At 38.9% G+C, this 24,557-nt stretch overlaps 1 long non-coding RNA gene across 6 annotated transcripts in view; it reads left to right on the top strand.

Annotated features, from left to right (window-relative positions):
- LOC105864140 (uncharacterized) overlaps positions 1-24,557 on the top strand; it is a 133,039-nt gene that overhangs the window by 5,451 nt on the left and 103,031 nt on the right. For 4 of the 6 annotated variants that reach the window (XR_012921712.1, XR_001150847.2, XR_012921714.1 and 1 more), the window contains exons 2-3: positions 20,179-20,293; positions 21,341-21,422. This is a non-coding gene — a long non-coding RNA (uncharacterized LOC105864140). Of the gene's footprint in view, positions 1-20,178; positions 20,294-21,340; positions 21,423-24,223; positions 24,302-24,557 lie in introns of all 6 variants that reach the window. The other 2 variants (XR_012921713.1, XR_012921711.1) reach the window with 1 other exon arrangement.

Genomic DNA, 24,557 nt, shown 5'->3' with positions numbered 1-24,557 from the left:
GAGGAGGTCACTTGAAATCTCCTTTTATCTACTCTTATTTTCTCTCTGGATCAGCAACTTTGAATGGACATCATCTAATCGCTCTTAATGGAAAGAAACTATGGGAGCAACAAAAATGCCTTTACTCCAGAAGTGAATACATGCATGCAGACAGCTAGCTGAGCTTGCATAGAACTGAATCTCTGCACACATGTGCTTAGAGATTTTTCAGGGTGTGTGAATGTATATGTAAATGTTTTCCATACATTCTGTGGGGGGTAAATTGGGTGGGTTATTTTTCCTATACACTTAAGAATGCACATATATCTACATTAGAATTCTCTAGCAAGTCCAGGTGATACTTTCACCTGACTCTTCCTTCAGCTTTTTTATGCTCTCATTCTCTGGGCATATTTCAGTTCTGGGAGAAAAAAAAAAGCAAATAATTGAGAACAAAATGGGCAGCCTTTTAGAGAAGTCATCTTATTTCCTTTCTGTTTTCAACTGGAAGTCATACTGACAGGAGAATTTCTCTTCAGGGGGGTAGAGAGTATGTGACAGGTGGGAGATAATAGGGTAAGACAAGACCTTTACTTTCAATATCTTCCCAAGATTTTTTTTTCCTTTTTGGTGTTGCTTGAAATTAAATTGGTTAAAACACAATAAATAAGTGGAAAACAAGAGCCTGACATCACTCTACATAAAAGTTTTTCTAGCTATAGGTACCTGTTCCCAAATCATCGAAGCTGAGCAATTGATTATAATTTGTTTTCAAATTAGAATTATTTTAGTAAGTCTCATATACTGGTTAAAATATCCAAGTTGTCTTCCTTAGGCATTGTTATAGTATTTACTTCAAAAAGGGAAACACCCATAAGGGTGTTAAATATGAATGGTTATCCTAAAAAGGACATTTGATTTCTAGGACTGAAAGCTCTGGGCTTTACCTCCTAAGAAGTGGATGCCTCCTCCCCATCCCATGTTCTTCTAAGGAAAATTCACATTGCTCCCAGAGCTTGGGACATTTTAATGTAAATTCCTTTAAGGGAATACTCGGTTACCAGGGCTACAAGTTCCCATCTCAACCTGCCAGCCTCCCTGCCCCTGGCTCCAAATCGCAGAGACCCTTGGCTGTCAGGGGCTGGAACCTTGAGCTCCCCCCCTCCCCCCCGCCCCCAGTTCCCCCAGCCTGCCAGAGACCTCAGTTTCTAAGTTCGAGGTTGGGTGGGGGAGGATTAATCCCTCTTTAACTCCTCTCCTTCCCGCCCTCAATTCTGAACCCCAACGGATACGTTTCCCCCGGTTGCCTGGTGAATAGGAGCGCAGGAGCCGCCCTGTCCAATAAAGATTAAATTAAGTAGAAGAATCCCAGCCGCTGGATATTTGGAAGCTCCGGTGGGGCGTCAAACCGACGTTTAACACATTTTTTCCACTCACTGTGCACAAATCCTGGACCTGTTGGGCTTAACTTTAGCAAGGAAGGAAAAAAGGAAAAGATAAGAAAAGAAGGAAAGGAAAAAGAAAAAAAAAGGCAAAGAAAGTCACCGACAGAAACCCCAGTTTCAAGGGGGAAGTTGGCTTTACGCTCAGAGCGGCTGAGGCAGAAGCAGGGCTTTCTGACCTTTCCCGTCTTTTCTTTTCCCCCCAACCACTCCGAGAACTGGAGGCTTCCTCCGTCCACCTCCCCTCCCCCCAGGGCTGAGAACTTTTCTTTTTGGAGGTTTGATTCTACGTTTTATCCCTTAAGGACAGTGTGGTGGCCTAGGGCCATGAATGGGTGTGCAGGGAAAAGGCGTGTTCAGAACCCAGTCGCCGCCTCTGTGGTGACTTTTTTTTTTTTTTTTTTTAAATAAAGGTTTTGGTAGCATGACCTGAGCAGTTTTCTTCGGTTACTGCCCAGCAGGAGAAACAATGGTTTTCTCTGTTGGCGTTCAGCGCATTGGACACTGACCTTGAAGCTGAGGCCCCTTCCGGCTCCAGCTCTCCGGGGAGCCATCCCAGCCCTAAAATATCGGCTGCTCACTCCCACCTGCTCCTCTAGTCCCCGGACAAAGGCCGAGGGGCGAAAGGCAAGTCCGTTCATGGCAAAGGCTTGCCCATGCAAACACAACGCTGAATAAATTAACCTCAAACCAGCTAGTTGGGGTGTAGTAGTTTAGCAGGACTAATTGCAGACAATGGAGCTGAAATGACTTTTCCAATTAGCTGCTGGTTGGAGTTTAGTTGGAGGAACTGTCAGCTCCAACGATGGGTAATTGCTTTATTGCTCACAAAACTATCATCTATTTAGAACATATGTGCTAATTACTCTGGATGGGCGTCGAAAAAGAGACCATAAATCTAATAGCACTTAAAAAAGTCTATGGTGCTTGTAAGCAACCCCAGTCTCTTGCACATTCTCTCCTGCCCAGGTTGGCATGATAGATGGTTGTCTTTCAGGAAGGCGAAAGGGTTGGACTGGAGGCACTGACAGAACGCTCTGGTCAAATCGCGTGCTGGAGAGCGAGGGTACCGTGCGCGCTGTGCTGATGCGATAAATCACTGTCATCAAAACCAGTCCCCTCTTTAGCCGGGTACTTTTCATTTTCGCAAAAGATTACTTTAGAAATCTTTTAATTGGATTATGCTAGGAAATTAATCTCCTTTAGCCTTGGCTAAATTTATTGTGGCCACTGATGAGAGGAAAGCCCTGTAACTGTAGTCAGGGCCGTGTCCCCTTGTTCACTCTTCCTCAGCCCTCCGAGGTCTCCCAGCTGCGTGCGACAGTGGAGCTCCAGGTCCTCGGCTGTGACTGGAGTGAGAAAGGGTGGAAAGATACATCTGGGCGAGACCGCAGAGGTCCCCAGTGAATCCCCTTTGTCCTAAACGCCACGTTTCTGTCCCAGATTCCCTAGCTTCACATCCAGCATCCCCACAGCACCGCGCCTTTATCCACTAGGAGTTCTGGGGGCCTGTTACCAGGGGAAAAGGCTGGAATGGCTGGAAGAGGAAGTGGGGTGTGTCGGGGAGGGCTGCGAGACAAACTCACTAGTTTGCCCTCTGCCTCCAGAACCCCTTCTGGGTCTTCGGCTGGGAGCTGGAGTCTTGTGAACACTCTCCACTCTACCTCTCTGCGCAAAGACGCACAGCTGGCTCTTGGCTTGCTTTCTAGCACAACTCTGGAGACACTTCCCCTTGACGTGCGCAGAGCTTGAGGTCGGGGGTCTAGGGCCTTCGGTACTCCTCCTGACTCCTCTAACACCAGCGCATTGTGGGAGGCGGCGACCTCCCTTCCAGCCTCGCTTCCAGCGCGGTCAGCCTAGTCCAGCGCTTCTCGAGCAGTTGCGGGAAGCTAAGGATCTGGCCCCGCTGGCTGCACCTCTCAGCGGGAGATAACAACATCTGCCTGAAACGGGATACCTACTTTTGCAGCTCAATTTAGCTCTTAATAGCAGCCCTCTGAGGTGTGGTTAATTGATGGGGATAAAGGCGTAATGACTTGACGGGGAGACACCAATGATCCTTTAATATACTCTTAAAAGAACAAATGCCACCCCAAACACCGGCGAGTCATTGCTCAGTAGGGGGCAAAGGCAGAGATGTGGCGGCTGGAAAAGCCGCACTGGTGCTGTGTGTACCTGGAGGCGTAGGTGCGGCGTGATCCCTCGCAGGGCCCGGGCACCCGAAAGCCACCAAGGCGCACAGCTCAGACTGGCTGGGGGTTGTGGCTGCGGGGAGCGGGGAGGGACCAGGAGCGGAGTAAGCTCCGGCTGACAGGTGACCGGGCCGACAGGCGGGGAGGAGCCGGGATCCCGGGAGGATGCGGCCCCTCCCTGGGCTCTGCCACTTTATCGGCCCTTCCCCTTCGCTGGGTTGGATGCCACAAGTCGGGCGCCTCCTCTTACCATCCTTCCCCGTTAGAGCAATCCCCTATCCGGCGTGAGGAAAATGGTCAAGAGGCCGTGCTGGGAGTTGGTAACTCGGGAGTTCAGCTGTCCGGTCAACCTTAGGCCTTAGCGCCACGACAGAGAGGCACGCGCCTGTGTGTGTGTATGGGTGTGCGCGCGCGCTCGCGTGAACGGCTCTGAAATGCAGAGCTGGAGCACAGCAGCCCCTAAGCACGTGGCCATATTTAGGCCAGGTCTGCCCAGAATCCTGTGGCAGTCTTACTGGCATGTACTTGAGCTGGAGCTGGGTCCCACCGCCGGGTCAGAGCAGCCCCTGCGCACCATCCACCCAGATCTCCTCTCACTGTTTTCTCCTTGGCACCTTCCCGCTCCGTTACCTGATTTCCCTTTGCTTTATTCTGGCAGAGTAGAGAGTCAAAGAAATGTTTTACTCTGAGCAAGCACCTAACTTAGTTTCACACAAGCGCTAAAATGAAAAAAAAAATTAATCAGATCGCCTTTTCTGTTTATAAAAGGGACCCCCCTTCCAGTGTGGGCAGTGTTTCTAGCGGGCTTTGCAAGTCTCCTGTTTTACAGTTTGGAGAAGGATAACCTTGATGCTTCAGGTTTGAGCTCCCTCTGGAAGCGGAAGGAGAAATGACTCCAATCACCGTCCGCATTTTATTGCATTGAGAGATCGCAGGTGTTTAGGCTGCAGCAATTGTCTGCCATCCTCCCTGAGCCCACAAAAAGAGAGATAAAAGAGCCCAAGAAACTTAGTTTCCCCAACCGTCTTGCGGATGAGGGCGGCGACGTTTCGGAATCAAGGATTTGAAGAAATGCCATTGAATCCCAACTCGCAGAACGTGCCAGTCTCGGTGTGGTTCCGTCCTCCCACTGACAATGTCCAACCTCTAGTGTGGTTCTGCCCTGTGTGGATCTCTAGGAAATCGAGATTCACTGTCGCTTGGCCGTCCAGGTCCCGACTCCTCCGCAGCACTAGCCAGGGGGACCGTGAGCTGGGCTCCAAGGTCGTGGCCTGGTGCTCGGGCACCTCATAGCCAGGAACAAGGCCCCAGGTCCAGATCTATTCCCTGGCCAGAGATTCCCGCTCAGAAATTTCCCACACGGGATGGAGTACGTGACCTGGCGGCAGGTACCCGCCGATGACGGCACCTGAGGCTTTTCTGAAGGCCGGGTGTCTGTGGGCCACCGGGGTCCTGAGGAGCCTGTGGCGGCCCAGGCGCATCTGCCACTCTAGCCGGGCCCGTCCCCACAGCAGTCAAGTGCCCTTTCTCTCGTGCGTCTCCCCGCATCCCTCACCCCACTAGGGCCCTCCCTTGAGTCCGAATTCTTCACTCTGCCATCCTAGATCTCACGTAGGCTACCCTCCCACTCCTCCCCCGCCCCTGGCTAGGGCACCCCGACCCTGAGCGCAGCCACTGGGGGAACAGCTCCCGGAAGCGAGGCCCACATCCGGGCACGCAGCCTCGCGCGCGGGCTTGGCCGCGGGCGCTCGACGCAGGTGCGGCGCCCCGCGCGGCGGAGGGGCCGGGGCCTCGGGCTCCGGGCGCTGGGACGTCGTCCGAAGGCTAAAGGCAGTGCTCTCCCAGGCGTGAAGGCCCCCACTCCACGAGCGGGCCATCGTGACAAAGCCCCCCGGCCTGCGCGCGGGATTCGAGAAGGAAGCCAGGCCCGACCGGGGGGTGGCGCACGCTTTCCGAACCCCGGGCCCGCGCTGGCTGTTGGCGCCCCCTCGGGTCGGCGCTGCGAGCCTCTTAGGGCTGGGCCTCGAGGGAGTGTGAACCAGCCCCCCGCCAACCTTTTAGGGTTGCAGGGGGATCCATCGTCAAAGGAAGCCGCGTTTGCAAGTCTTCCCCATCACACCTCTTTCCCCCGCTGGCTAGGGCGCCGGGCGCTGAGCCTGGCAGCCCTCCGTGCAGTTTGCCCTGCCTCAGGCAGCCGGTCCTCTTCAGGTGTTGGGCTGGTAGGGGTAGGAAGCAAGGCCTGGGGTACGCTTGGGGAGCCTCAAACACGGTTTTCTCTTTTAAGAAGGGGCTTGGTTTAAGAAGCTGGAAAGTCAGTGGGAGTTTACTTTGTGGCCTTTGGCGTTTAAAAAACCCCATCCATCTATAAGTCTGGAACAGCACAGAGAAACGTGTTGTTGTGTAGTTCATTAAAGAGATCTTGGGAGACCCTCTCTCAAGAGTTTCTCCAGAGATTGCTTTATAATCTCTCAATTTGGAGAGTTGGCGTGTACCGCGCCGTGAGTCCACCGAGTAGTATATTCCTTCAGACAGGGATTGGGAAACGGAAATACCTCCACCCCCCTCCTCCCTCCCCAGCCGGACTGTCGTGGGGACTGATTGCAGGGGAACTGGTCCTCCAGATGTTGCACTAGAGGCGCTGCAAGTGTGAGCAGGTAGTATGGAGAAGAGTGACATTGTTAACAGAGAGCTTCTAATTAACAATGACTTCATTTGATTGGAAGGATGAAAAAGGCTTTTTAAATCAATCCAGATTCACTGGCCTAAACTCAGCCAATTTATGAATATGGAGCCCGACTGGGGTCTGCTTTCTTTCAAAGATGTCATCTTAGAGGTAATAGCATAGGTGAAGTCATTTGGTTATACTGTGGAAACTTTTATAGTGCCTTCCTTAGGAATTTAATTCAGTGCCTCTTCATTTTATTAGGAACAGACTGACTCCATCAACTGTGCTCTCCGTGTTTGGAGGCAGGACTGCTTGAAGCAATTAGGTTCACCAATTAGCATAGTTTTACTGACCTCCGCAGCAGCACCACCACCGCTCCTTAGATTATCTATTTCTTCAAAGTCAGGGAAAAGCTGGAGCACAACATGCTTCCCAGGTGTCCAGTTTGGGGAAATAAGCCCACAAGCAGGGTAGCACAGCGGTACAAAAACCTTTCTAATAGTCCCCAAGTGTCTGTTTCAGCAACTTTGGTGGATTTTCTGATTCTGGATCCCGTAATGTCTCCTTACTTTGGCATAGCCTTTAAAGCGTTGCATTTTGGCAGAATTGCTTTTAAGAAAGTGTATTTTCTCACTTCTCTTCTGTCCTCCTGTATGCCAACAATGCTGTGGAAAATTTTAGGGTCCAGAGAGAGGAAGTCGCTGATGCACTCCTTGAAGCCCTGTTAGGTGGCAAGGTAAGGGCTCAGGTGTGTGCGCGTGCCTCAAAACCTAGGAGAGGCCAGGGTGGATGTGGGGAGATAAGTCATTGCTTTTCCTAACTTTGAAGGGATACCTGCAAGGCTACCTTGCAACCTCTTCACTGTAAGCTCCATCAGCTAGTGGTCAACATCTTTAGTAAGAACTTGTCACTGTCAGGGGTAGTGAAGGGATTAAATTTACATGTCTATTGTTCTTCTCTCTCTTTCTCCCCTAAAATATATATTTCTCTGAAAGATTACACTAGATTAAATTGCTTACAGTTCATCAGTAGCAGCAACAATGTAATTCCCCTAACCTTATTAAATCAGTAAATACTAGATCCATGCATTGTATTAAAAATGCATCGGCATATGCAGGAATTGTGATCATATGGCCATGGATCTCAGAATTGAAGATGCCCCTCAATAATTGACTAGTTAGTGTTTATTTAATCTGTGATTAGTTATTCTAGAGTTTTAACATTTCAGGGACCATTGTGACAAGTTTTTTTGTTCTCGAAAAATCCTTTTATTTTATCCTCACATTTAACCATGAAAATGATGCATGCATTTAACAATAATAATAATACACTGTGACTTTTATAGTTATTGTCATTAATTTTTCTATAGGGAATATACTTCCACTTAGAATATATTACTTTAGTAAGACATACTCAGATGCATAAATTCCTATATAACCATAAATAAATTTTGATGCATAGGATTTTGTATAAGCATAAATAAATATACTTTGTGTGAAGGTGCTGCTGTACATTGATTATTACAGTTTATTTTTAAAAAAGAAACCACAATTAATTTATCTTTCAGCACTGTCAAACTATAAGTCAAAGAACTATTTATCATTTTAAAATAAGTTATTCCTTTATAATCTGATTTGCTTGTTGGAACTTACACCACAAGAGGTAACATTTAAATTTTCCAGTCTTTAAAGTTAACACAGCACTGAGAAAGTTACATATATCTTAAATTTTATGTGTGAAGAAATACCTCAAATGTGGTTTACCAGGAACTGGTCAGTAGGTAAATTTACAGTTAGTCCCTACTGAAAACAGGGAATGTGTCTAACACCTGGAAGTTGAATGGAAAAAGTAATATTTACTCTAGCCAGATATTTGACCATACTGATTAACGATGCTAATTATTTAAAAACATTCATCCCCTATTGATGTTAGCCAGCATGCATGGTACTGAATTCTGAAGATATAGTCATTGGCCCTTGGGTTCACCACACCGTGGAAGAAAAATCTTTATTTGATGAAATAGGCAATCAACTGAAATCTATCCTCTTTAAATAAACTGATTCCTCAGTATTTTCCCAGTGTTGGTGTAAGTTGTTGTCTGTGATGTCCCCCAGGGCTCTTTCCTCTGCTCTCTGATTTGGTATATAAAAGCAACTCTGAATGATGGATTACTGTGTCATTGCAGCCTGCGAAGGATTAATTTGTTTCATTGATTTCTCTTTAGGCAGATTGCCAGAATTTGCTGCTTCCCACCTTTCCTCAAGACTTCAAGAAGTAATAGACAGTAATAGCCTAAGACAAATCAGCTCCTTCTTGTAAAAACAGAATCAGGAAACTGAGTCCTAGGAAAACTGTGGCAAACTTTTTTATTGGTGTACTGGGGGAGCAATTAATAGGCTACTATATTTGCTTTAGAAATATTTTTAATTGAAAAATTTCCTTGAATTGGTGACATACCACACATCATATTAATAGATCTTAAGTAAGCATTTGTAATGTTTGTTCCATATAAATTTTCCCTAATTTGTAAGGATCTTGTTTAACTCAGGGAAAAAAATGTGTTGTCTGTGTGATTGACAGATCCTTTTCTTTCATGCCATATGTTGGGATCAAATAAAATGTATATGTAACTTTAAGTCAATTTACCTATTTTTTTAGGATTATTTGACATAAAGAATTTTTAGAAACTTTGGATAGGGACTGAGAGTATGACAGCATGGAAATAGAATTGCTTAAAGAAAAAGAATACCTTTTTCTAATTAAAAAGAATCTGCTTATAAGAGAGACTTTGCAAAAATTCAAATAATATTTCCTCTAAACCCTTTTCCTCTAAGCATTTATTATAACATGATTAAGATCATTATTAAAGTCATTTATATTGACTGTATAATGCTTTAACATAAATACTTTAACCATTGCTCTACTTTTAGAGAAGATACACTTTTAATTTCCATTAGCATGAATAAAGTTGTGATGAAATAGCATTTGAATAAATCTTTAGTCATCCTATGGTTATGTTTTAATAATATATTATTAAAAAAGAAATTACTTGGACTGAAGGTTTGGACTGTTTTTTAAGGTCTTAATATTGATTGCCAAATTGTTTTCCAGAAAGGCTATCCCAGTTTATTCTGGTACTCAAAAAAAGAAAAAAAAAATTCCTCTGTAGAGGCAGCATTCTAATTCATGTTACATGAGCAAAGAAAGCAGAGCAATGCTATTTTCCTTGTGTTTCGAAAGCTTTGGTAACATTTTACATGTACTTAATCTCTGAGAAGTATTTTCCCAACTGCAGATGTGAAATAGGCTGGTTATACAAATCTATTTGTTTCCCTTCTGTAGTGCTGAAAATTATATTGATTTAATGATCTCAAGTTATACTTTTTATGCAATTAGTTGTGTAGTAAAAACTAATATTGTCATGTGCTAATGTCTTTTTTCCCCTCTATTGTGCTATGGTAGTAGTCCATGCATTATCAGCAGGTTTATGCTTTTCCTGTGCTTTGCTGAAAGGAAAAAGGAACATCTGTTTCCATTATATATCTGCATCATAATGATAACAATTAAATAGCTATTATGGTAGTATACAGTAAATATATTTTGCTGAATGACCTATACTTTCTTGTTGGAAAATTTCAGAGATTTTGGAGGCATTTAGTTTTTACAGGTAGGTTCTATGTGGATGTTTAGATAGATCTTTGCTTACTTTACATAAATTATCACAGTTCTTATTTGTCTCAGTAAAAACAACCAACCAACATGATGATTAAACACTAGGCTTTCGGATGTGACTCTTGAATTTATTTCTCTTAGGCATGTGTTTAGAGTAAAAATTACTAAGTATCTCTCTCTGTATTCTTAAATGGATTTATCCTGCTAATAATAATACAGTTTATTTTCTGTTTTGTGCCATTTGTGTACTTGTATATTTCACTAAGTTAGAAGATTAGAAATATATATATATATATATTTACAACATATTTCACCTTTTTCCCCTTATATTGGGGGACATAGTGATATTTACCTTGTAAGCTCAGCAGGAGATTGTTTGAAACCACACACAACTATTTCCATTGACCTTTAAAGTTCCAGAGAAATGTTTTCATTTATTTTAGCTTTTGGTTAAAGATGTTTTGGTGGTTACATAAAAAAAAATGATTAGAAAGTATTTCAGACAAAAATGATATATAGAGAAATAAACACATCAAGCACCCCAAACCCAGTTGGAGAAATAAAATGTAACCAATACAATTGAAGTCCTTCCATAATATATTTCTCTATGGCTTCTTTAGGAGATAATCATCATCCTAAATTTGATGGTTATCATCTTTTTGCCACTAAGGTACTTTTTTTACATGGTCTAAAAATTTGACATAAATGACTTGCCTTTTTGAATTAATTTAAAAATGTTGGAGCAGTGACTGCTGTTAGAACACTTTTAGTCTAATCACCTATGACTGGACATGTTTCTCTGCTTTACTGTCCTCATCTGTGAAGTTGGGGATAGCTCTACATGATTTCTGATGTCTTACTGGCCATGATTAAAAAATTATTCTTGGTTACGCCTTGTTTTCCATATGAAACAAAATGAAACAAAACAAAAGACAGAACAGAGAGGCTAAGTAACTTGCCCGTGACCATATAGTATGTCACAGAGCAGGGAATAAAACTCAGTTCTCTTGACTTCCATTCAGGCACTCTTTTCTTCATTTCACATTGTCTGCCATTTTTTGTGATTATTCTTAAGAAGAGAGAGGGAAGGGAGGGTGATAGAAAGGGGGAAGAGGAAGGAGAGGAAAGGAGGGAGGGAGAGGGGAGAGAGAAGAGAGAAAGATTTTTTCCTCAGATATCTTTTTTCTGTAGGGAAAAACACTGTAGCCTTATCAGCCTGGAAGCTACTTATAGAATTAGAAGACTGTGTGTCCTGCAGAGCTTGTGAATCCTTTCTATATTTTCTGGATTTTCCTGGAAAGGAAGCTTGGATATAATGTGGCTTTCACTAGGCTCCTCACCCTTCAGTTAATTTTATGATCTCTTCAAGGTAACTGGACCAGGAAAATAGGGATGGGCACAAACACAAGTGTCTCTGTGGATGTACATGTATCTAAATTTCAATATATTTTAGCAGTCAGGACTTTAATAAATTACTCTTTCTGTTTTATGTAGTTTATGTTATGTTCAAATCACAAATGACTTTCTATTTGAAAATGAGTTTGTTTCTTGTTTCTATTTAGCGGCCACCGTACCAGAGTACTAAAGTGAAAATAGCACAAATAGAATAATGTGGAAACACGTTTTTAAAATCTCTTTGGAGAAAAACCCCATTCTAAAAATGGCAACTTAGAATTACATGCATGTACTTTCTCTTTCAGGTTTTTACTCTAACAAATTTAATTCATTCTTAGTTGAGATGACTAAGCTTGAGTCATAATATTCACATAGTACCATGCCTCTCCTGTGAAAAAATAGCAGTATGACTAGAGCTTGAAGTTATATATCTTATTGTAAAACCATATTTTCCCAAATCTCTTGCTTCAAGATCAAAAAGTTAGTTTAGTAAATGATTGTTTCCTTCTATAAATACATACTCAGAAACTTATAATAATAGTACTCATTCTATTTAGGGTGGATGAAGCTGCTAATAGTAGCTCTGTCAGTACTATAAATATTCTCAAGGTAGTTATGTTTTAAAAAGCAAACAAGATAACATGTTTGTCTCTGAAATTTTTAGGTCAAATTATCTTACATGTTCAGCAGCTTTTAGTAGGAAATTATCCCTAGAATATTAGGTTGGAGAGGAGGGATCTAATGTAATCAGATGCCAGTATTCAGTACACCTTTTATTTAGGAATTGCTTTATTTGCTCACATTTACTACATATGGGATTTCCCTGAGAAAGCCTTTTTTTGAGGATGTGTATGAGAATATTTGAAAAGGCGATTTTTTGTCTGATTGAAATTTCTAGTGAACATTTGTAATATATGCAATTTTCTACATGGGTTCGATTTCCCCATGTTGCTCCAGCAGGTAGATGTAACTCATGAAATTAGTCAATGATGAACCTGTTTTCTCCCTGGCCATAATATGATCCCAGACGATGGTGGAAAGAATATTGAATCTTAAAACCAACAATGCTAAACCAGAGAGACCCTAGTGAGACACAAGAATATGTAGTCATTGTATAGTCCACAAATGTTACTTCACTCTCTTAGATACAATAGCTCTCTGTAGAAAGGTGGTATGGTGTTTACAGAAACAACAGCAGCATGTGGAAATTTTCTTTTTTTGCCCATACCTACTACCAGAATTACAAAGTCTTAAATATATGCACTGTTTCTACTCAGTTCTTAATGACTTCACTTTAGACCAAGTTGAGATTATTTCAAAACTAGCAGTGGTTGTATGTTTTCCATTGGCACAGCTAATACACAATTTGTAGTTAGTCTGTGGATAAAAGGGGTAGACTTTATTTTACCAGTGTTAGATTTGCATGTTGTAAAACTTTGTTCATGTCTTGTTTTGAATTCCTGGCTCTTTAGGATTTTTCCATTGTTTGACTCATAGGGAATTATGTTGTGCTTATCGTTCCTGAGGTATAGATATTCAACATACATTTACTGAATTTTTGTCATGCTTAAGGCACATGGAATAGATACAGGTATATATAGTCCCTGTCCTCAAGGGGATAATGATTGATATGGTCTTTTGCCAATAATTTAACAGATTATATTTTCTTAATATAATATATTCATGTGATTTTATTAATATTACTGTATTAAGACTTTATAATAAAAAGAAAATATATTTAGTTTTCCTTTGCTATTTACTTTTTTTTTTTAAAGAGACAGAGTCTTGCTCTGTTGGTCAGTGTAAGGTAGGTTTTTAGGACATGCTGGAGTGCAGTGGTGCAGTCATAGCTCACTCTAGCCTTGAACTCCTGACCTCAAGGAATCCTCCTGCTTCAGCCTTCTGAATAGCTGGAAGTACAGGCACATACCACTGTGCTAATTTATTATTATTATTTTTTTAGAGACGGGGTCTTGCTATGTTGCCCAGGCTGGTCTAGAACTCTTGACCTTAAGCAGTCCTCCTGCCTTGGTCTCCCAAGTTGCTGGGATTATAGGTGAGAACCACTGCACTTGGCTCTCTGTTTACTTTTTGAAAAAATGCTTAGAATTGTAATTTGAGGGCAGCCAAAATTATATTATATTGTTCTTAGTATACATCTTGAATAAGTAGAATGACATTTGCTAAGTTTAAATCAGTTTTTAAAAAATATGATCTTAGAATTTTTCTTAATACTCTAAAATATTTTGTTTAAATTAAATATGCAAATTTAGTTTTTTTCTGCAAATAAAAAATTATTGCTATAACAGTGTTTTCTGAAAAGTGACCATTATGTTGCTTAATTTACCAAGAAACAGGTTCATTTTTCTAAAACTCAGCTAACAAAGTCTGAGTTGAAGTTAGGAAATACACTGAGAATAAAGGTAAACAATGTTTTCAAAAATGCCTGTTTTGATTTTGACCACACATTGGCTTTAATGCTGATATTATTGAATATTTATTGTAGCGTTGAATGAGTTTTTATAACTCACCAAAGTTTATTAAAAGATGCTAAGAATAATTACCATTTATCTCTCACAAGTGGGTGGTTGTAACATTTTCTGACAGATTTGACCAGTACAGATAGATCTTTTAGATAAAAAGTTTAACAAAAATACCACCATTCTTTCTATAATAATTGCAGTCTTTCTGGGCTTCATTATGTAATTTCTCCTATTTTTTTACATATAGATGTAGACATAAGTTACAGTTCACAAGTATTGAAATTAGCAGTAGAAATATAATATGTATCTTGTTTAAGGCATTTGCATGATATAATGAAATCCTTTTGAATTTGGTGATCTATTGGATTTTATATTATTTACACATTTCTCAAAATAGGAATATGAATTCCAAAACAAGTCTTTTTCTAATTAGTTAATTTTGAGGTATATATTTTATATACAATTTATACTTAAAAAGAGTTAAACACATCAGTAATACCTGGTAGAAGGTACAGTGGATTATTCCATGAGAGTTAAACTGATGCCATTCTCAGTTGTAAAGGGAGTTTATTTGGCCTGGCTAAAGCTTACTGATTTGAGGGAATAAAGGCATGGTATTGTGGAATTTTGAAAGCTGCATAACAACTGATGTAGTAATGCCAAAAGTCACTGAGATCCTATTTGTATTTTAGTTCCAACATTAAATTTAAATGTATTTTGATAAATAGTTTTAAGATTCTGAAAGTCTTACATCTTATAGTAAGGAATTAGTCAAAAGCAATATTTTTATATACAGTATATATGATCAAGACTTTTGTTCCTATATAATATAAGCTTGCCTAATTATTTTTCCTCCTTAAAAGAAGTGTAGGGGGCCAGGTGCGGTGGCTCACGCCTGGAATCCTAGCACTCTGGGAGGCCGAGGCGGGAGGATTGCTCAAGGTCAGGAGTTTGAAATCAGCTTGACCAAGAGTGAGACCCCATCTGTACTAAAAATAGAAAGAAATTAATTGGCCAACTAAAAATATATAGAAAAAATTAGCCTGGCATGGTGGGGCATGCCTGTAGTCCCAGCTACTCGGGAGGCTGAGGCAGAAGGATCACTTGAGCCCAGGAGTTAGAGGTTGCTGTGAGCTAGGCCGACACCACGGCACTCTTCCAGGGCAACAGAGTGAGACTCTGTCTCAAAAAAAAAAAAAAAAAAAAGTGTAAACAACCCTTAATTTATAAATTTTTATTTTTATAAAAATAGTAAAGTCTTATTATCATCATTATATGCTAAGCACATTTCATGTATTATTTAATTTAATCCACTTATGTAAAATGGGAAACTCCAATTTTACTGATTGGAGGCTCAAACATAGTCAAGTAATTTGCTCAAGTCATATACAGGCATATCATTTTATTGTGTCTCAATTTGTTGTGCTTTGTACCTATTGCTTTTTTTACAAATTGAAGGTTTGTGGCAACTTGTATCAAGCATGTTTGTCAGCACCGTTTTTCCAACAGTATGTGCTCACTTTGTGTCTCTTTCTGTCACAGTTTGGTAATTTTTGAGGTATTTCGCACTTTTTATTAGTATGTCTGTTATGATGATGTGTGATTGGTGATCTTTGATGTTATTATTGTAATTGTTTTGGGGCACCACTGACTGAACCCATATAGTACAGTGAAGTTAGTTAATAAATGTTGTGTGTGTTCTGACTGCTCCACTGACTGGTCATTCACCTGTCTCTCTTTTTGTGCCACCCTATTCCTTGAGACAAAAGAATATTGAAATTAAGCCAATGGATAACCCTACAATGGCTTCTACATGTTCAAGTGAAAGGAAAGGTAACACAGCTTTTGCTTTAAATCAAAATCTAGAAATGATTAAGCTTAGTGAGGAAGGCATGTTAAAAGCTGGGACAAGGTAGAAGGCTAGGGCTCTTGTGCCAAGTTGTGAATGCAAAGGAAGTTCTTGAAGGAAATGAAAAGTGCTATGCCAGTGAACACATGGATGATAAGAAAGTGAAAGAGCCCTGTTGCTGACATAGAGAAAGTTTTAGTGGTCTGGATAGACCACAACATTCCCTTAAACCAAAGCCTAATCCAGAGCAAGGCTCTAACTCTCTTCAGTTCTGAAGGCTGAGAGAAGTGAGGAAGCTCCAGAAGAAAAGTTGGAAGCCAGCAGAGGTTAGTTCATGAGATTTTAGGAAAGAAGCCATCTCCAGGACATAAAAGTGCAAGGGGAAGCAACAATTACCAATGGAGAAGCTGCAGCACATTACCCAGAGGATCTAGCTAAGATCACTGATGAAGGTAGCTACACTAAGCAACATATTTTCAATGTAGATGAAACAGCCTTTTGTTCGAAGAGGATGCCATTTAGGACTTTCATAGCTATGGAGGAGAAGTCAATGCCTGGCTTCAAAGCTTCCAAGGACAGGCTGACACTCTCTCCTGTTAGGGGCTAATGCAGCTGGTGACTATAAGTCAAAGCCAATGCTCATTTACCATTCCCAAAGTCCTAGGCCCCTTAAGAATTATACTAAATCTACTCTGCCTGTGCCCTATAACTAGAACAACAAAGTCTGGATGACAACACAAATGTTTATAGCATGGCTTACTGAATATTTTAAGCCCCCTGTTAAGATGTGCTGCTCAGAAAAAAGGTTCCTTTCAAAATACTATTGCTCATTGACAATGTACCTGTTCACCTAAGAGCTCTGACAGAGATGTACAAGGAGATTAATGTTGTTTTCATGCCTGCTATACAACATCCATTGTGTAGCCCATGGATCAAAGAGTAATTTCAACTTTCACATCTTATTTAAGAAATAAATTTTGTAAGGCTATATAGCTGCCCTAGATAGTGATTCCTGTGATGGCTCTGGGCAAAGCAAGTTGAAATCCTTTTGGAAAGGATTCACCCTTCTGGATGCCATTAAGAACATTCATGATTCATGAGAGGAGGTCAAAATATCAAAATGAATAGGAGTTTGGAAGAAGTTGATTCCAACCCTCATGGATTACTTTGAAGGGTTCAAGACTTCATTGGAGGAAGTAACTGCAGATGTGGTATACATAGCAAGGTATACATAGAATCAGAGTGGATCATGAAGATGCTACTGAACTGCTACAATCTCACAATAAAAATTGAGTGGATGAGGAATGCTTTTTAGGGATGAGCAAAGAAAGTGGTTTCTTGAGGTAGAATCTACTCTTGCTGAAGATAATTCAGAACATTGTTCAAATGAAAACAACAGATTTAGAATATTTACTTGATATAGTAGCAGCAGGATTTGAGAGGAATGGTTCCCAAATTTGAAAGAAGTTCTACTGTGAGTAAAATGCCACAGAGAAATCTTTTGTGAAAGGAAGTGTCCATTGATGCAGCAAACTTCATTGTTGTCTCATTTGAAGAAACTGCCACAGCCGCTCCAGCCTTTGGCAACCACCACCTTGGTCAGTCAGTGGCCATCAACATGAAGGGAAGATCAGCAAAAAGATTATAGCTCACTGAAGACTCAGGTGATTGTTAGCATTTTTGGGCAATAAAGTATTTTTAAATTAAAATATGTATATTTTTAAAGACAATGCTATTACACACTTAATTGACTACAGTATAGTGTAAACGTACATTTTATATGCCTTGGGAAACCATAAAAATTCATGTGACCATCTTTATTGTGACATTTACTTTATTGCTATGGTCTGAAACTGAACCCGCAATATCTTTGAGGTATGTTTGTAGCTAGCGAGTGACAGAGCAAGGATTTGAACTGAAGTATGTGTCACCTCAGAGCCCATACCTGGTCTGTGCTGATGTCATTGGTCCTTGTCAAATAACTCATTATGCTATCTTTTGATTATATTATGGGTCAAATCACATTCTCACGGGTACATAAAAATGAACAAATTAGCCAGGCATGGAGGCAGATGCCTGTAATCCCAACACTTTGGGGAGGCTGAGGCGAGAGTATTGCTTAAGCTCAGAAGTTCGAGGCTGCAGTTAGCTCTGATTGTGCCACTGCACTCCAGCCTGGGTGACAGAGAAAGACCCTGTCTGAAAAACAACAACAACAAAATACCGCAAAGCAACTATCTTCTAAAACAAAGGAAAATTTATATAATTTCATGTTATTCTTATATCCCAATATCTATGGGATGATTATATGCTCTAATGTTTGATTACATGATGCTGTCTGTGTAAATGGTACTATATAGGATGAAGCAGGAGTCATGTCTATCCTTAGAGTTTTTTATCACTAGGTTGGCTTAGCTATTAAATGGCCCATTTGCTATCAGGGTAAAAAGCCAATAGTAAGAAATTTTTAAATTTCTAATTTCCAATCTAGAGAATGTTTTTGTTTTTAGTGACTTTCAGGAAAAAAATGATTGTTTACTTTAGTAGGCATATTATTTTGCTCGGGTGGCTGTAACAAAGTACCACAAACTGGGTGGCTTAAATGACAGAAATTTATTGTCTCACATTTCTGTAGGATAGAAGTCTGAGATCAAGGTGTTGGTTTCTTCTAACGGCTATGAGGAAGAATTTTTCTGTGCCTCTCTCTTGGCTTCTGGTGGTTTGCTGGCAATCTTTGGCACGCCTTGCCTTGTAGATTCATCACTTCAATCCCTGCCTTCATCTTCACATGGTGTTCTCTCTGTGTGCATATCTGTCTCTGTGTCCAAATGTCCTTATATATAAGGACACCAGTCATATTGGATTAGGGCCTGCTCTAATGACTTCATCTTAACTTGGTTATTTGCAAAGACCTTATTTCCAAATAAGGTCCCATTCATAGGAACTGAAGGTTGGGACTTTAACATCTTTTTGGGGAACACAACTTAACATATAACAGTAGGCAATTTTTCTGAGATAGATTTTAAAACTCTTTAGTAGTGGTTATATACATAAGTGTAGTTCATCAAAACATTTGTATAATTACATGTGCATATGTCAATAAATGAGTCAAGTATCAATATCTGTTTGGAATAAAATGTATTTGCACTAGTCTGTTCTTAATTGTAGGAAGAACAAACTGGAAAACTGTTGAGGATAGTTTTCAATAAATTGAATATGATTGGATGTGAAAATATATGGAGCAAGTAATGCATGCATGAGACCAGCATAGCTGGTGGTGTGAGGAAGTTGGGATTTAGATTGGCATTCAGGACAAGAGGATGTTGCAGAAAGAACATGGGTTAAGGTCCTGATGTAGGAATAGGTATTTTACCTGTAGTGGTGAAGGAGGCTTTGGGGCCAGTTATGTTGTCAAGGAATCTTGAGTCAGGCCCTTTAATTTTATTATGTAGAATTTTAGAATATATCAATAACAAGAAGAAAAATGTGACCTGTAACCCCACTACTCAGCTAGTCATTGTTAATATTTTGTCATCTAGAAATAATTCCTGTCAAGTTTTTCTGCATGTTTTTCTCATTGAGATTAATTACATCACATAAACAGTTCTCTAAAATAGAGTCTGTAGCGTTCTCTAATATATATATATATATATATATATATATATTTATATATAATGTTCTCTATATTTATACATATTTTTTATATATCTGGATTGGAGCCTCATTGAGTAACAGACCTAATGGTCATTGGAGATGAGTTGGGTCATCTTAATTCCAAATACCATCAGGTCAAGCCAACTTTGTCTTATGTCATTTAGCCCTTTGCCTTTAGTCTTGTTCTTTCTCTCATATTTCATACCGCTGCCGAGATCTTTTTAGTGATCACTCTCCTAGCCTAATTCCTTTAGTCAGGATAGAGGTTCAGCTTTTTAGCATATAAGGCATTTCTGTTATCTTTCTCATGCCTTTTTCTTCTCATCCTGCTACTTTCCCAGAGGCTACTCGAAGTTCTCAGAACACCGTGTACCCTTTTGTACTTCCGTTTACCTCTTCCTTCTACCTAAGAATGTACTTTCTCAACTTCTTTCTCCGTCCAGCAACTGCTCATTGTTTAGCACTCATCTCAAATGACATTTCCTCTCTGAAGCCTTTGCTGTAAGCCAGTTTTTCCTTCCTTTCAGTTATCTATGGCACTTTCTATAAAACTTGTTATAGAACTTATTATAGTGGCCAGTTTTCATCTTTATCTTTCTTACTTGACTAAGTTATTTAAGTGTTCTGCTAGGCATTGTAGAAATTGCAAACCAAAATGAAGAGGGAACTTTAGGAGTTTGCAGCCAAGTGGAGGATTCTCAATTTTCGTGCGTTGGTGGGGGATGGTGGTGAGGACTATAATGAAGAGTTGTTAAGGAGAATATACTTGAATGATCCATTAAAACAGAATTGTGACTGGAAATGCTTATAAAGTGTATTAAAGTTAATGAAGTTTATTTGTTTACAGGTGGCCCGATCACAGGTTGTAGCAGATGTTTTCAATATTTCTGTTGAAATTTACTTATCACCTGCCTACAAGAAGAGTCCCAGAGCCTTATCCCTGTGATAGCTACTATGCCTTGGTATGTGATGCTGTACTTTTCCACAGTATCCTCCCTGTACTAGCAGAGGATCTGGATTAGAATTTAGCTATTTGTTTTTTATAAAAAAAACTCTGGAGAACTGAAAGAGGAATATATATATCTATATTGCAATTTCCTTGAGATTACCTACTATGCCTTGTTACTTTTATACCCATTCACAGAACCTTCAGATAGTGCCTTGCTCATCATAGGCACTTGATATTGTGATTTTGTTTGACTTGTGTCTAGTTTTAACTGCTTCTTATTGATTTTTAACAATTGTTAATCTAATTTCTTAATCCCTTAAATAATGAAGATGCCTATAACATTAATTTTGCTTACAAACAATGTCTTCTAGTAATAATATTTGATCAGCTTCTCAACTCTTATGAAGGAGATTCAACTAGAAACTGATAGAATTCCATATCAAGAGTCAATAGAACTATGTTATTATAAAAAAAAAACCCTCTATATTAAGAATGAACACTGTAGCTAGTAACTAAAGTATTTTTTCTTCATAAAAAGTGGAAGTATTTTTCAGAATTATGGGAAATGTCAAAGTAATTTTGGCTGTAGTCATACTGCATTTAATGCTATTGAGAATATTGCTAACATTAACAAAAATATTCTATAATTTCTTCTGTTATTGCTACTGGTGATGAGGGATGTAAACTTGGCATGCATTCATGTTTTGTGCATTATCATTATAAACTTCTGATTTTACACGTCAGAAACACTCTTTGTTTTAGTCAAGATAGCTGAGAACATTTTTAGTTAGGGATAGAGGTCAGGATCTGATTATTTATATATTTATGTAAATAACATGTAGACTATAATAAATATATCAAAGTAAATACATATATAATTTTTAATGTAAGAATTATACCATATTTATATATTTTGTGACTTTTGTTTTTTTTAGTTCACCACAATATACTGGTTGGGACCAAAGATATAGGTTTCATTTCTATATTGATCATTTTATTTTGTTATTTTCTGTGACTACTTGTAAGACTCATCTTACAGATATAACCTATTTTTCACCAGGAAGCTTTGACAAGAGAATTGGTTAGATCAGCAAGCCCATCTACCCTATGGAAAAACAACCTGAACCTCATATTTATTGATGGTGAGTCTATCTCATCTTTATATATGGAAGATCATGCTAATATTATTTTATGTTTGTAGTATTACAAAACAATAATTTGATTTAAACTTTGTTTTTATGAGACATTATTGGGATGTTGAACCATGACGTTTCATTACTTGATCCTAAAGGATAGTATAGAAATCAACCTAACAGTTAAAAAGATGGAAGTAATAATTTGTTGTTTATGAATATACTTAGAAGTAGTTTGATTAACTCTTCTCTCCCATCTTCATTCTTATTTCCGTGTAACACATGCTGGCTAACTTACAATCATGACTCTTATATTGTATGCTTATTGACTAGAAAAGAATCACATACTGATCACATATGTTGCATACCCATTTTAAAATATATTAATAATATCAGGAAATTTCAGGATAACTACAGTGTCAGTGAAAAGATTCTCTGTTATTTTCAAATAGGTTATTTGGTCTATCAACTGGTGGCCATTGTTAATGCTTTTCACAGGCCAACTATTCCAGAGATAAAGTGGCTGACTTCTATATGTTTAATATTATTACAAGAGTCAGTAGTGTCTCTACATAACAATCTGTAGTTCAGGTCAATATCATTTAATGAATATTGCATAATCATAGCTTCATTTTTATACTAATTACATGCGTGATTTGACCCAATCTTACCTAACCATGAAGTATGTGTATATATGAATATGTATGTGTATATATATATATATATATATATATGCAAGTATGTATAAGCAACTCCATACATACATAAGTTACTTATGTTGCTTTGGCCCTCTTTATTCTGGTTGTTTTCATTTTAGTTATCTCCATTGTCAGTTTGTCAAATTAATTTTCTTTTACAGTATTGCTTTGCTAGTGTCCTGACATTTTTTTTTTTTTGTAATTGTCATTATGTTTTACTTTTTTTCTTTTGCAGTATAAACAAATTCCAAGGTCAAATATTGGTAGGATTGATGCTCACTGAAGTCAATGCTACTTTTGGGTATGAGGGAGAGGATCCTTATACTACAAGCACACGGCATTACGTGATTATAACCAGCTTAACCATCTATACAAAATGTTTTTGAAAGAGGCCATGAAGTAAAAAAGAATAACATGGATAAAAGATTTGAAAAGTTTTCTATTTGGAGAAAATGTTTCATTGTACAATTTTATTTTCCTCCAAAAGGGCTTCAATAATTCTGTACTAAGCACTTTGTGTATCTCTTTATATCTTCACAACAGTCATATGGGGTAGGGATAATTATCCCAGGTTTATAGATTAGGAAACTGAGACTCAAGGAGTTTAATTACATAAGGTCAGTGGCTGGCCCAGGATTCAAACTCTGGACTACTGACCTCAGAGCTTCTGCTTAAAGCTTCTGCTTGCAAGTGCTGTGTTAAGCTGCATGAAGCTTTTATGTTTGCAATTGCAGACAGGGCTGCTTCACTCTTGAAGCATAGTCTGGCTGGTTTAAAATGGTTTTGTGCTATAAGACTTTTGATTGAGGTACACCAAAATGTATCTGGACAAAACATTTGCTTTTGTGACTTTGTGTGGACATATTTTTGACAGTTTGTCAGTATGTTAAATATACTTATTGTTGTGTGTGCATACATATGCATATGTCGCATGTATGAATTCTTTAAGTGGAATCTTAGTGGTGCTTCCTTGGAAAACTTGAGTGGTGTATCTTGAGTGTCTGCTCCACTCTTCAGGTAATACAACTGCTGTTTAATTCATAAGTTTGCTAAAGAGTGAGACCTTGATTCTGGATGATTATCTACATATAAATATAAAACAGGCAGGCTAAAATGGTGGTATTAATTTTCTAACAAATACACAATGAAATGTTAATTTGACCATTGTTAAGGAAAACCAAATGCATAAATTGTTTAGACTTTATGGAAACCTGTGATCCTGTGATTTTTTTTTTTTTTTATACTGACACTAAACCAGATCCAGGACTGATTTTTATACTTAAAAATTTTCAATGGCTTTATAGTTTATCAAATACAGATATTGTTCTTTTTTACTATACATACAAGGTGTTCTGTTATTGGGCCATTGAGAACTGCTTCAGGTTTCCTCTGGCAGCCTTTTTCCCTTACCACCCAACATCATAATAGCTTGTAGTCACCCTACCATGATAAGCCATTTTGCACTTTTGTCTTCATTCATATTTTCCTTCTTATCTTTATAGTTATTCCTATTTGTTCCCCTGATATAGTACCAACTTTTATTCAAGATTCAGCTTTGTTAACTCTTTGAAGCCTTTCCTGACTACTGATCTCTCTCACTGAGCCTTTCTAGTACATAGGTCTATTCCTATATTTTATTGCACTGATTTATTTATGTCTCCTTACTAGACTGTAGCTTTCTTAAGGGCAGGTACAAAGGCTATATGTCTAATTCATTTTTGTATCTCCAGTTTTTTGCATAAAACCTGGCACACAGTAGGTGCTTAATGAGCATTTGTTGAATGAATGAATGGTTAGTTGCCATAGGAAAGAAAAGATGATTCTGGCAGCTGGTGTGATAATGGTGATAGCATGAATTCCAAAGTGGAATGCTGCTGTGCTTTTCAGGGAACATTTGATGTGGAAAACGGTATCTTTCCTAAGGTTTTACCATAATTATACTAGTTTCTTGGAGTTAATGTATTATGTATGTCTGGAATTTTGTCATCTTGAAAAACCAAACATTTGTAATGGAAATTTACCCACAAAATATAGATAGCTGATTTTTTTCATAAATATTAGATTTGAATAATGGGTATAATAGATCTTAAGAACTCTGTTGCTTTCCTTAAGGAGATCCATATGTGCTCTGGTGTTATAATCAGTCTAAAGTTGGAAAAGGATCTTTCTACTTGAAAATTATCAAAGCAGGTATGCGTTTGTTATCATATTTAAAGTTCCATTTATTTTAAAACAGTGTAATTCTTATGTTATGCAGTCCTGATTAAAATGGTTATAATGGCCAGAATTATCAGAATGAAAAAAATTCTTACATGGTTCAATAGTTTACATTTTGAAAAACACTCATTTATTATATCACCCCTTTAGTAATATGCCAGGCTTTAAGTTGATTTTATATTTTAGCTATTTATAATTTGATAAGATTGTATTAATTAGAAGTTAAATG

The sequence above is a fragment of the Microcebus murinus genome, chromosome 11, assembly GCF_040939455.1.
Source record: "Microcebus murinus isolate Inina chromosome 11, M.murinus_Inina_mat1.0, whole genome shotgun sequence".
In the NCBI taxonomy this organism is placed as follows: Eukaryota; Metazoa; Chordata; class Mammalia; order Primates; family Cheirogaleidae; genus Microcebus; species Microcebus murinus.
This window is presented reverse-complemented; position numbering and strand designations above follow the sequence as displayed.